The 14497-nt window shown below is 35.2% G+C and overlaps 1 long non-coding RNA gene across 3 annotated transcripts in view; it reads left to right on the forward strand.

The window, feature by feature from the left end:
- LOC141923414 (uncharacterized) overlaps positions 1-14497 on the forward strand; it is a 69479-nt gene that overhangs the window by 350 nt on the left and 54632 nt on the right. The window lies entirely within an intron of this gene.

The following is a 14497-nucleotide window of genomic DNA, read 5'->3' on the forward strand; positions in this document are numbered from 1 at the left end:
GCCTCGAGTGGAAGAGCCGTTGGGGGGGGTGGCTTAACCTCTGAGGCGGGGGGCGGGGGGCGCGGCGGCGGCGGCGACGACAACGGTGGCTGGGAGGGCGTGTAGGGAGGCCGGCTCCTGCCCCGGGAGGGTCCCCGCTGTGATGCAGCGTCACCTGGGTGACACGCTGCGCCTCACAGGCCCGCCACTGCGCGGGAGGACGGCTGAGACGCCGGAGGAGGCTGTGGGGTAGCGGGGACGCGTCCGCGTCGAGGCCGGCTGCGCCACCGCGGTGCGGTGCGGTGCGGTGCGGCCCTTCCTGCCGGGCGCCGCGGGGGCAGCGCTGCCGTTCCGCGCCGGGAGCCGTGGACGCGCCAGGCTGCATCGCGCAGGCTTGTAGGAAAAATAATAAAGATATTATTTTTATACTGTGACAGCCGGGCTAGCCGGAGCTGTGTGGCACAGAGCGGCACTGCTTACGTAAATATTTTGTAGAAAAATTCAGAAGTGTTTCACTGCGGCGAAGGTTATTTCTGCTTACAAATCTCAAACTATTCAGGGTGAAAATATTGTAAGGTGCAGGGGGATGGGGGTGGGACGGCTCGGGGGTTCGTCTGCGTACTATAAAAGCAATTTTACTCGACTCTGAAAAATTTTCTCAAACCGGTATAACCGTAACGGTAGTGGTCAGTCTAGAGCATCAATTCTGTACAGAATTTAGAAATGTGTGTTTATTGCATTAGACCATGCTCTGTGCTAAATTCGTGCTGATATGTATGTGTGCAGAATGGCTGCTGACTTGATTCCTCTTACTATGCAAGGTTTTATCCTGGCTGTTTGTGGATGAAATCCAATTTCCATTCTAAGCTCCTCAGGAGACTCGGCCTTAGTTTTAGTAATCACTTACCATTAATATTGTCCCAAACAATTTTTAGTACTTAAAATACAAATTTCATGTATAATATATAATACAACACATCACCTCTACTTATAAATTAGAAGCCAGATACATAATGCATTATAGGATATTAAAACGTGGACACTTTAACATCTAAACAGTATCCTGCCTGAAAGCATTCACAAATTAAGAACTCGATCCAGCCCTGTACATAGGAAACTTTCAATGACTTCATTGGGAATTATGTCCCAGGAATGTGATATTTAGCCTCCTCACAGGCAGATGAAATAGATGCGGCAGATTCAGTAACAATTTGATAGCATATATGGTCAGAAAAATCATTGTATAAAAATGGAACTTTCTTACTCATCATATACCCTTTGTATCTAAGATACTCTGACTCATAATTGCTTAGTTTACTGACTGAAATAAAATTTTAGACTTCTGTTACCTTGGCAGTTGCTGACACAATTATGGTACAGCAAGCTGGGGACTGGTTCTAGCTCTTCCATTTTTTTTATTAAGTTCCAGTTGAAGAATTTTAATTAGTATTTGAGCCAGAAAGAGCACAGCATGTCTTGAAAATCTCAGGTCCAGTTTGTAGGGTCATCCGTCCCAAGAGACCTCTTTTTATTTGTAAACTAGGCAAATGACTTATACAAAATTTTGAAGACAAAAACCCCACAATGTTCGAATGAAGCCATCTTGAGTCAATTTCCGCAGTGGAACTGGATAAATTATAACACTGCTCCCTTTATCTCACTGAATATGTCCCATTCATCTGTAGCAACATTGAATCAAACAATTCTCTTGTTTTAAGACCACATCTGTTTTACTGTGCCCCCTGCACCAATTTTAATTATGTGGCAGATCTGATTGGATTCAGCACCTGCAAGTCTTCCCTTTGGGAGCTCCAATTAGTTTATAAAACATCTACTTGATTACATTCTTTAAACAAAAGTATTGTTTCATCCTAACAACAGGAATATTAAAGTGTAGCATAAAAAAGAATTTCAATGTGATAAGGGGTGTGTATGTTGTTTGTGTATCTATCTTCCATAAGTTTAGAGAAAAAGTGGTAATCCTGAAACCTAATTTCCTCAGACTCAGCAGATGTCTGTCCTGCGTTAGTCTGTTTCTTTACCAACAGCTGTTTCACAAGTGCCTCCCCTTGTCTCTGCAGAATGCCTTTTGTTTAATAATTTCCCGATATGTTATGTCCCAGTCCCACTAAGACAAGCTCTTTCAACTTTTCTGGTACCTCTAAGTAGGTTTTTTATAGTCTAATAGACAGGTTTGTCTTTGAAGACTTTATCTAAAGCTATGTAACTAGCCTCTCAGCTAGTTTCTTAGTAGCAGTTCAACTTAACTAAGCAAATACCTGCATATAATAAACATTTCAACAAATACTGATTTAAAATTAATAAAAGTATTAATTATTACAGATATGCTTCAGAATATGCTTATTTCTCCTTTTTTCACTGCTTGGAGCAGTGATAGTTGAGGTCGGGGGGGGCATATCGCGTAAAGTGCAGCCCTCTAGTGGTAGAGGTCATGGGGAGTTTAAAGCAAGCTGTGCTTTTGTCAGGGGTGGGGAGCAATGAAATAGCTTTTAGCAAAATGCAAGCAACTGGTCTGTGGTATATCAGCCGCCTGCATTGTTCATGGTCTGAAGCACAAATGAAAATAGTTGTGGAGGCCTGTAGTATAGCCTTGCTTCCACTCTGTCGTGATTTCTATGGAGAAAGGACCAATAAAAAAGTCTTTATCAGCAGAGTTTTCCTCTTTTGCCAAATCTGTTATCTGTTGCTCAGTTCTTCAGCCAGCTCTAGACTGGTATATCTAACCAGAGTTTGTTCAAGTGTTGTGGGATCTTGATTCCTTTTCTGTTTCTTTCAGTCATGTCCTACCTGTTAATGTATTCTGTAACTTCAATAAGAGTTAGTTCAGTGATTGCATGGAATAAAAATTCAATTTGCCAGTCTTATTTCTAAAAACACTCTTGGCTGGTGGAGGTGTGGATGGTAGCGTTCAAACTGATCTCTCCCACAGACATAAGAGCTGTGCTTAGAACTGGAAGGGATTAGGAAGAGGCATAAAGCAAAGCAATTAAACATATTTTAACAAGTAGACATCTGCAGAATAACTGAGGTAAAGTTCTAGTAAGCATCACCTAATCTGATAAAGTCCGCTTTGTGGAACAAAACTCAACCTCACATTTCTTGTAGAGGTGATGGATTTTTCTCCTCTGGCTAACAGAATGAACGGTTTGTTTTTCCCCTTATGGGAAAGATGACAGAGCCCAATAATCATTAAATGAAAAACAATACCTCTTAAACGTCCTGGCTAGGTAGAAGAAAACAGATACAGTCTTTGTCCAAATGATGCCGCTACTATTGGCAGTTTTTCATTACTGAAAAATTTCTCTAATTCCTGTTAAACTTTGGCTTCACTAAAATTACAGTTAGTGATGAACTCAAAAGTCTCTTTCAAGTCTTTAACTTCCACCATTTGTTTATTAAACTTTTTTCCTCCAATAAACTATCAGCTAAACTATTATTATTATTGATTAAATTATCCAATCCTTGCTTGTTTAAATACTGCAGAAGTTTTTCACCAGTAAATAATTTTAAGTTTCAGTGGAACTTCTCCAAGATAGCAGCAATATTAGGAAAATCAAACCCAGGGTTTGGAAAAAAAAAAGCTAAACACGTATTAGACAGAATGTGACCAGATTATCTATTTTCCCATATTTATATTCCTTTTATTGTCTACACCTATATTATATGCGTTGCCAAACTAAAAGCCAAGTGTTTATAACTGCATTCTTCACAGAAAAGATCATGCACAGCTGCTAAACCCTTTCATATTGTAGACCATTACTGTGTAGTGGGTTTCTTTTTCCAGTAAGCTGAGGATGGTAACTTAAAATCAGTAATAATTTGACCATACTATTTATCATAACATGAATATATTGGCCAAAACTCTCTTTCTAGTGGCAGAAGGAGAGAGTGTATGTAGGAAATCAATGTCCATTGAGGAGGGATCACCTGCCTCCTCCCATTCACACAATATTCATCAAAATTTGCAAAAGCTTTTTTTTACTTTTCTTCAGGAATAAAGAACCAAATTGTTCCCAGTTCTTCATTCCTGAATCTGTAGATCAGATTTATAAGGTGTTCATGTGTTCTTTATATCTTGGGGTTACCTGAGGACCTATCCAGATCTCAGTGTAAAAAACAAGGTAGCCTCAGGACAAGATCATTTTTCATCCCTTCCAAGGAATTACTACATGGATCAGGATCCATGAAACTCCAGTGGCTGAGCACTTACCCAAAAAAGGCATCTCCATGGTGATCTTTCTGTACAGTAATTTAAAGACCTTTGATTTCTCAGAATGAAAGTGTTTGAAGACTTGATTTCAATTGCCTTCCAATAATAGGTAGTATTTTCTGGGTTTTGCAGCGAGTTGCTTCAGGGTTTTTATAATACGAAAATAGATATTTCAGGCATTAAAACTGATACAAACTAGGAGTAATTCCATTGTAATGAAACAGTGATGTAACATAGTATGTGAGAAATAGCAGGATCACCTTGTGTAGCTTATGTCAATTTATGGTGTTACTGATTGAGTGAAGCATCTTCCTACAAACTGAATTCAGCCAGCTATCACTCCAGAGGCTTCAGGATGTATTCCTCTAACAGTATGGTGAACAGGGTATTTTTCAAGGAATCAGCATACCTGTTTCCAATCTCTGTTTTTAAAATTGCTCTAGCAGTATCACTATTTTATGTCTCATTTTGCCCACCCATCACCAACTGTCTTATTTGTTTGAAATTTTGACACTTTAGGATAAATAAAATATTAAAAAAGAGACATTAACAGAAAAATCAGGTTTTTTGATTCTGTTGTCAAGCCTGGCCCCCTTCCTGTGAACCAAAAGACCTGGAACAACCCCCTGAGTGGTCATAAGGACGTCTCTGCTAGAGCTCAGTCATGCTTTCCAAGAGTCTAATACAGTTTTGGTTGTTCTCATAAATTAAAACTAGTAATACCAGGTTGTATTTTTAAGTGTAGTGTTACAATATAGGACCTTATTCAGGCTTTTTGAAGCCTGGAAGTTTGCTATAGTTCAGCTGACAAATGGGAGTTATTATAGTGGAGAAGATCAGAAATCTTGCTGGAAAAGCAATGGAAAGGGGGCAAGTAAACATGTTGCACAGGAGACAAAGGAAAAACAAGAATGAGAAAATAAAGACAAAGGTACTGATTTTTCTGTGGTAACCATGATTTATATTAAATTATGTAGCAACATTTGAGTTACTCTGATCATTTTACTCACTGCAAAAATGTATAGTACTTGATATCAATAAAGAAAAATATATCCTAGTAAAATTATACTAGTAAACTCTCCTACTGTTAACAACCAATAAACCCCACTTTTTTTCAGTATAATTTATAATCAGTTTTCCAAATCATAAGCTATTCCAGTAAAAGTAGTTTTTACAAATGTAATACTATTATAATGGTAGGATTTTTGTCAACGGAAAGGTGATAAAAGTCATATCTCTAATATTATTGCACTAGTAATAGTTCCTAGTAGAGATCTAGAGATCTTTAAAACTACTTTTTTAAGGCTTACTATATAAAAATGCCTATTCCAGTAGATTACAAATTAATTTTCAGCACAGCAAGATTTTAGGTAATAGTTATTACCTTTAAGAATATGAAGTTACACTGGGAACTTCAACTGATTCTTCCCTAGAGTTTAGCAAACGCCTTAGAGTTGTTCTTCGATAAATTATTTTACTTCACCAACAAAAATTAATGATTCCAGTGCTTTATATTTCTACCCGCTTGAAATCAATTACTGCAAAATACCCCTGAACTGGAAAGTCTTCTGGTGGGGGAGGGTAAACATATAAAACTTACAGACAGGATAAATTGTCCAGAATGATTTGGCACATATCCTCAGAGTTTGCCATGAAAACATGTATCTGTGTGTCAGCTGCACACAAAGGCTATCTGGCCCCAGAAAAAGCATGGGGATTAGACACAATGCTGCCTAGTTGAGACAAAGGGTATTCCTTAGTGCAGTGAGGTTAAAACAGAGAGCTCATCAGTGGTACAAGTCTATCTAAATTATTTAGTTACCATTTTGAGCCAGAAGGAAGTGGTGGCAGATTATTAATTACTTTTGGGGTTTCTTCATCTTGTTATTTTGTTTCAGTGAAAGCAACACTGGAAACATGAGAAGGTACCAAAATATGATACCATTTTTACTTTAGTCACTTATAAGTTATAGAATCACTCTTTTATTTTAATGCTAGTTGCAAAATATAACTGATTTTCATTTGCATTTCACTAAGACATCATGAAGTTGCTATGTATGTTTGTAAGTGGGTGCATGACCAAAGTGAATGGAACAACGCATATGCTCAAAATAAAGCATATGTTCATCTACCTTGCTGAATTAATGCTTCTTTTGTTTTCAATTCAATGGGAGAGAGACTGATTGCTTCAGTATTCCAGATCTAAGCTGCCAAATCTCATCCAAGCATACAGTAAGTCAATGGGAATCTTTCTACTGCAGCCCTGATTGCCCTTCTGAATATGCAGACTTTTAAACAATTTTTTCAGACAAATTATGAACTGCTTTCAATATTTCACATACGTATATTATGTTTAGAAACTTTTCTCTTTTTTTAAACTCTTCAAATAGAAGGTAGAAGTCCATGGGCCTACTGGATGAAAATAATTCTGTTGACTTCAAGGGGTTTTAAGTAATTCAGTACAAAATACTTAAAGGAAAAAGTAGTGGAGACAGAAAGGAAACTATATAAAAGATATCAACATAATCTGCAAAGCATTCATGCAATAAAAGAGATTCTCTTCATATTCTAGTGATGGGCAATTTGAATGAATTTTGCATAGAAATATTTAGGGATATGTAATAGGAATATAATGTGTAATTTATTGTTTCTAATAAATTATATATAAACAAAATGACAGCTGGTATATAATTTAAAATTTGGCAGTTACAAAAGTAAAGAATAAACACATACTTTCCAATAATTAAAAATCACAGTTGAGATGAAAATCTTTACATACTCATTGTTTATGTTGATAATAAACAGATATAAATATTGTGTTATAGAAAGTTACACATTTTATATATATAAAAAAGCCTGATTTGTTTCCTATAAATTTTATGTGTAGTATTTTTTTTTGTAATATTTTAGCCAAGTAGGAAGATGTTTCAAAACTTCTAAATATTTCTATTCTTCTTGTTCTTATTTTCATTTAGCGGTTTGTTTGCTCTAGAACAGAAAAATTCATATGTTGAAACGGTAAAAATAAAATTGCTGCGGAACTGAGTCATTGAAAGTGAGATGCATGCCCATAAAAAAGTACAAATCACAAAAAAACCCCAGAAACAAGATCATTGTGCGTATTAGCAACAATGATTACAGATTCATCATGGCTCACAACAAAGGTATTTATAAGTGGACCTCCTGCCTCTGTCACATGCTGTCATTGCTTTGGATTGACTGCTGTTAGATCCCTGTAATCCTGAGCCCTGGGATCTTGTCCTACATGTTTACCCGACTTGCTATGCCTGTTAGTAAGTATTTAAAATGGAAATGAACTCTAATCATTGTATGTGTTTATAACAAGGGGTTTTAATCACTTAAACACCAGATTTAACATGTTTTTAAAAATAAAGTTTATAAAAGCTGTGATGAGTCTGATATATTTGCCACTTTAGCCCATTAAGTTTGGTTAATACCTGGTATTTCTTAACTCAGTAGGGTGTCATTGCAGCGGTATTATAGAACAGGTTCCTGGATGAGGGGAAGCATGGAGTAACAACAGCCACTGGGATAAAAATGGCATGTTTATAATAGAAAGTCTTGACAAACTTCATATATGTAGTGCACATGTAATATTGAAAATAGAAGAAAATTTCATATTTTAGAAGACTGATGTGTCAGGTATAGAAATAATATATGACTGCCATTCGCTTGTGAGGTTATGTTGTTTTGTAGTTATTATATAGAGATTAAAAACCAAATATTGTCCAATTAAGAAAAAGTTCATTAAAACTATCATATTCCATCTCACCTGAAAGCTTATTGCCACCAACAGATTACAAATAATGTACTGAAGTAAAATTCCATCTCTTCCATCTTTGTCTCTTCCATCTTTGTTAATATTAAATGATATCTGAAATAAACCACCTGATTCTACCTAAGCCAAGGCAACAACAATGAGAACTTTTTCCACTGGTGAAAGAGAGAACATATGGAGACTGACTATAAAATGCCTAAAACTTGATGGAGAAAATGCTTCCTGGATAATACACTGAAAAATAGAATTAGAATATATTGACCTCATCTAGATTTAATGAGTTGGACAGCATTTATTTTCTCCAAATAATGAGACATATTCAGTTCTGTTGAAATTCAATAGCCATAGAAACAAAGTTCCCATAAATTGGGTAAAACAAATACAAGGATATAGCACAGCATGATTTATTTTTTTGCTGACATGATTATAAAGAAGAGAAAATCCTTAACATACATATGTACTGAAAGAGCAAGAAATACTTAGGCTTTGAAACTTGTTGTCAAGGCAGTGTAATATTACTTCATTTTTTCCATTCTATGCATTGAAAAATGTATTACTCTAAAATCTATTTCTAGAAATTTTTCTATACACTGATACAGGTCTATAGATAAAACTAATTACAAACAGCCTATTCAGCTGAAAAGTTACAAGAGTTAATTGTAAAATACGCTGAATTAGCATAACTACTGCAAAAAGTAGTGTAAAACACTGGTGATGTAAAATTGTTTCTTATTTCATTTGAAGTTGGTAAAAAAATCTCTTATTTAATCAGGAGTTCTGATCATCACACTTATAAGAAATTTCATATTTGCAGTTCCTTGTACCCACTACAAGTCTTGTGGCATGTAGGATCTTTGTGAAAATCACTGCTATTTTCTTTTTAGATTGTTATTAATAAATATTTATACAACATTAACTCTGATTGGTTTTTCCTCTGTGAAGGATTCTGAGACATAAGGTAGTGATGACGTATCAACTCTCAACAAAGTTGCAGATGTAGCTAATGTGATCAGTTAAGTCTTATTTCTTTCAGGAGTGATAAACTCTCATGGGAGGATTACAGAAACAGAATCACAGAATCATAGAATATCTCGAGTTGGAAGGCACCCATAAAGATCATCAAGTCCAACTCCCTGCTCCTTGCAGGACTACCTAAAACTAAACCATATGACTAAGAGCGTTGTCCAGATGCTGCTTGAACTTTGACAGGCTTAGTGCTGTGACCAACTGCCCTGGGGAGCCTGTTCCAGTGACAGACCACCCTCTCAGTGAAGAACCTTTTCCTAATGTTCAGTCTGAACTTCCCCTGATGCAGCTTCATTCCATTTCCTCATGTGCTATCTTTGGTTACCAGAGAGAGGAGATCAGCACATCCCCTTCTGCTGCTCCTCTTGAGGAAGTTGTAAACTGCGATGAGGGCACCCCTCAGCCTTCTCCAAGGTGAACAAACCAAGTGACTTCAGCCGCTCTGCATAAGTCTTGCCTTTCACCATCTTGGTCACACTCCTCTGGATACTTTCTAATAGTTTTATGTCCTTCTTATATTGAGGATAATAACATAAATGTGAAATCACTAGAGCTAATTTGTACAGTGGTGTGATATGATAAAGATGTTTTTCCTTAGGATCCTAATGAAACAGCTAACTCCATCTGGATAGAACCTTATTCCTGACATAATTTCATTGATTTCAATAGGTTGTGGTTAAGGAAACGGATCTTCCAGTTACAGAAATGTGTTTTAATTTTATAAAACTTATCATTTTAGACTAGTAAAAGTAGTTTCAATACATTCCAATCTACTTTATTGGCTTCAGGATGATTTATTTACTCCTGGAACCAAAGGTGATGTGATGAGTATGTCAGCCAACCCTGTCTATCAGTAACAAAACCACTTTTAATATCTGTCATCCAATGTGCCATATTGTTTTCCAAGTTCAGATAACAGACTGGTAAATAAAGAATGCATTACACACAAGAAAAAGTACACAAAATATTATATTTTTTTATTAGAACGTTATAATTCTAGTCCAACATCATGCACAATCAATAAAGCTAAATTTTTAAAGCAAAACATGCAAGAATTAATTTTTTTAAAGCAAAAATATCTGCGTTTAGTTGCGCATATTTTTATTTTTAAAGTAAATGTGTTACCAGAAATGGGACTATAATAATCTGTACTTTTAAAGTTTAGCTAAGTGCACATGGCAATAAAATTGTATTTCCAGCCTACTTTACTATTTAGTCTGAACTTCCTTCCCCCCCTCCAATTATTTTATTGTGCTTTTTGAAGAATTTACCATTTTATGAAGGTGAAACATCTGGTATGACTTATAAGAATTTAAGAAAACACACATAAGGGAAAAAAAATATGTTAAAGCTTTATTCAGTTGTTAGTATCTAACTGTACTAGTGATAATGTAGGCAGTAATCACATGTAGTCCAGAAAAAATCAAAGATACTATTCTGTATCAAAGTCTGAAAGATTTGGTTCAGTTATACAAGTACTCATTCACTTGAGTGGTCTTTATTCATATACATGATTGTATTCAACATAATTTTTTGCAAACAATCAAAACACTGAAGTGCTGCAAAAGAGTATCTTCTGTTTTCTTGTGCTTCCACGATTTTCTATACAGGAAAAGATTCTAAAGAAACTATATTCAAAAATGAGTAGTATTGCAGTAAATGTCTGCAAAAGATTTTGGTGTCTGTCTTCCTATTTTTACAACATACCTTATTGTTAATCATGATTATCTGAAACTTCATTGTTCTTGAAATACTGATTTCTTGAGCAGATTTCTTAGATTAATATAACTTTGCTAACATTTAAAAAATACTGATACCTCAAACTTTTGTATGTGTCAAGTCTGACTGGAAATATTATGTTTATTATCTTTTGAACTGCATGGGTAAATTATTCATTATTGCATCATCATACCATGGAGGAACTGGGTTACACTATCTCCAAAGATAATGCATTACTTTAAAATGGTTGAAAACCATTTCTCTCTTCATTACAATTGTCACATTAGTGAAAGAAAACAGTCAGCTTTCCAGGAACATTTTATTTATTTAGAGCCTCTAAGATTTCCCAGGAGAATATGTCATATAATCAAACAAAAATGCTTGGCATGATAGATTCCGCAAGACTGCATTACATTCTGTGGAAAGTAATTTATGAAAAAAATGAACTATGCCCATGTTATTCAGTGTTGTGTAGATATCTTAATAAACCATATGATGACAGCAGGCATTGGTCATGGAAGTTTGAACTGTATTTTATTGTGATTATTTTCAATTTGATGAAATTAACATTCTGTGTAAACCTGGTCATATGAGAACAAAGTTAAAAATTGTAATTATTTTATGAAATTAAAGAAATATTTCACCTTTATATGGTGAATTGCAAAGTTATATTAAAAATCTTTAAGATTTTAATTGCATTTAAATGTTCAAAACCTTTAAAATAAAAGAAAAATAGATCATCTATTGACATGTATATGTATGTGCATATATGTGTGTTTATAGCCATGTACACACAAATAAAACATGCACATGAATGATGTACACATATCATACATTGTGTGTGTATGTAGATATGTATATATATGTTTATGCATGTATTCATACATAAAATCACACAGCAATTTTGAGCCCTCTAGTGGTAAGAAACTTCTCAGTTAAGAAATCAGTCATCTAATCATAGGTATATTCACTTAAAAGACAAGTGTCTAAACTCTACAACACTATTAGGCTTTCATATAAGTTCAGGATGGCTCCCTGCAGTTGGTGTGGGTCTGTAGGTACAAGTGTTAATAACAAAATAGATCTGCAAATTAATTTATTGTTTCTGGCATCGTTACTTTTCTGCCTTTTCTCTGTTGAAAGTACAGCTCTTCTGTATACTTTTGAAACACTGATGATAATTTGTGATATTTCTTTAAAAAACAACAAACCTTTGACATGAATACTGTCAAATAACCATGAAATGGTTTCACACAGCATCCTCAGTCTCAACCTCACATTATATATTTCCACAAGTAAGTAATCCAAGGGGAGGAGAAGAAAAATCTGCATTTCAAATTGGGAAAGGATTCATGACATATAACTTCAGCTGTCTAAAAGCTAGGTTTCTAGACTAAGCTGGTTGTTTGCACTGACCCTGATGTCGCTGGAGGTAAATAGGACTGAATGAGTTGCCTTCTAAAGGTGCCTGGGAGAGATCTGTAAGATAGGTGAAATCTTTATGGCTGTAAGTTTCTTTCCATTTCTCAAGGAAACCTAACTAACTAACTTAGAATCAATGTTTTCCTTTTAGAAGGCTGAAAAAAAAATTTATATAAATAACCTAGATCCAAACAAGATTAAATAACGCAATTATCAATACTATTATTTATAACAATATTTATAATATGTAATACGTATTAGAAGATGAAAATATAATAATACTGCATATGTATATTATAATAACATATTAATAAACGAATAACATATATCTCAGGTTAATTTACTACATGGGGAAACCATTCTGCAAGATTACTACTATCTTGGGGAAATCCCAGAATAACATTCAGAAGTGTTTTGTCTGGCACCTGATGGCTTTGATGGGCTCCAGAGATCACACTTGTGTTAATTTTCATCCTGGACTCAGCTTAAACATTTGGTCTGGATGACCGTCCATGCCTTAAACCTTATGAATCCTGCAGCTGATGTGTTTCTTCGAAGATTAACACTTTAATCAGAACTTTGTCCCTGCATGAACAAGGGAGCACAACTATCTAGAGTGGTAAGATTTCCAAATTTCTTTTACAGGGCAATCTCACTGGGAGGACCTTAAATATGGTATTCATTCCTTCTGTCCACAGTCCTATAATCATGGAACTTGTGGTTCTCAAGAATAGTAACAGTTTAATTGACCAGGGTTTTTAATAGGAATGAGTATCAGTGTTTCTGGAATTATTTCATTAAAAACATAGTATAGTAATTTATGAATGTAATTGGTTATGTGCCAAGAGCTTAGGACAGGAAAATTATGTAAGTCATAAGCAATGAATTCACATTTTTAATAATACAGCAACAATTTTGCTTCCAATGTATTAGACCAATTTAATATATTGTTATTCAATTAACTGTTTATTTTTAATATCTAACAGAATATATATGCATGATACGGAAATGAACTCCTAAAAGGAATATTTTCATTGGATGCATGTAAAATTTGCACAGGTTGAATTTTTTTACAAGATTATCTGAGTAAAACATGCAAAAAGAAACGTAAGTTTTGTGTGTGATAACAGTCTACCTCAGGCAGGTAGTGAGGCATAAGGTTGAGAACTAGTTCCAGCATAAGATAATATGATTATCACAAAAACAGGAGTAGAGTTATACCTTGAGGAAGAAAACACTTGTGACTTCATAACAGTGAAAAAAATTCCTTTGTACTGTACTGAACAGTAGTATATGACTTAGAATGTTAAACGAAAAATAAATTTTACGTTAAGGCACTGCACTTTTCTTGTTTAGAAATCCATTTTCTAGTAGAAATAAAATAGTTAGGAAACTAGTACAATTTGTCAGTGGTATGCTTGGGGTAAACATTTAATCTTAAATTCATACTTCAGAAAATCAGATGTTATTGCTTAGTTATGAAATGTTTGTAACGGGAGTATACGATGTCTGGATAAAAGTAGTTTTAGACAAAATAATTTTCTTCAAGAAGGCATAGCAATTTCTATAGCATGGCTAGAATATATTGATAAGGAGTTTTATGGGGTGCTTAAACTATCAGGAGTTCTTAGTTCAAAAGGATTATTGAATGGCAGCCTGATGAAAGAGGAAATTAAATTTAAAAACTGCTAGTGCAAAGTCATCAAATCAAGTTGTACTTCCAGACTGCATCAGGTCTACAGTAGACCAAGGTACCGTCCATTTATGTGTCACGGGAGACAAGAATCTCCCTGTGTGGACAATCACACTTCAGGGGCTACCCAAAATAAAATAAACATCTCAAAGATCTACCTTAAAGAACTGTCACTGAATGACCATGGTTGAGAGTATAACCAGTGTACACTAGAGAAAAAAGACAAAAACATACAAAAATTTGATTTTTGTCTCCAGCCTTTAATATGTACCACATACCTTATAAAGTTTCAGTCAGATATTTAAAAGACCTATTCAGGGTAACAGCTAAACAAAGCTTTCCACACAAAGTTGAAGAATAAGGCTGAGAAAGGGCAATCTGTTAGACTTCCTGGGCCCTATGACTTAGGTAACAGGTGCTTGGGTAGATCTTCAGCAATATCCCCCTTGTCCCTTTGTTTGGAAACAAATACATGGGCCAGAATTCAATGGAGCAATAGACCATCTCTGCTGTCCAATGTCATAACTGTGGTCCAATAAGGCTAGCAAGGTAACAGCAGAAACATCGGTTTTTATGTGGTAGGACATAAGTTTAATAGAGCCTCTACAGCCTCTACTATTAAATGTGG

The sequence above is a fragment of the Strix aluco genome, chromosome 4, assembly GCF_031877795.1.
Source record: "Strix aluco isolate bStrAlu1 chromosome 4, bStrAlu1.hap1, whole genome shotgun sequence".
Classification (NCBI taxonomy): domain Eukaryota; kingdom Metazoa; phylum Chordata; class Aves; order Strigiformes; family Strigidae; genus Strix; species Strix aluco.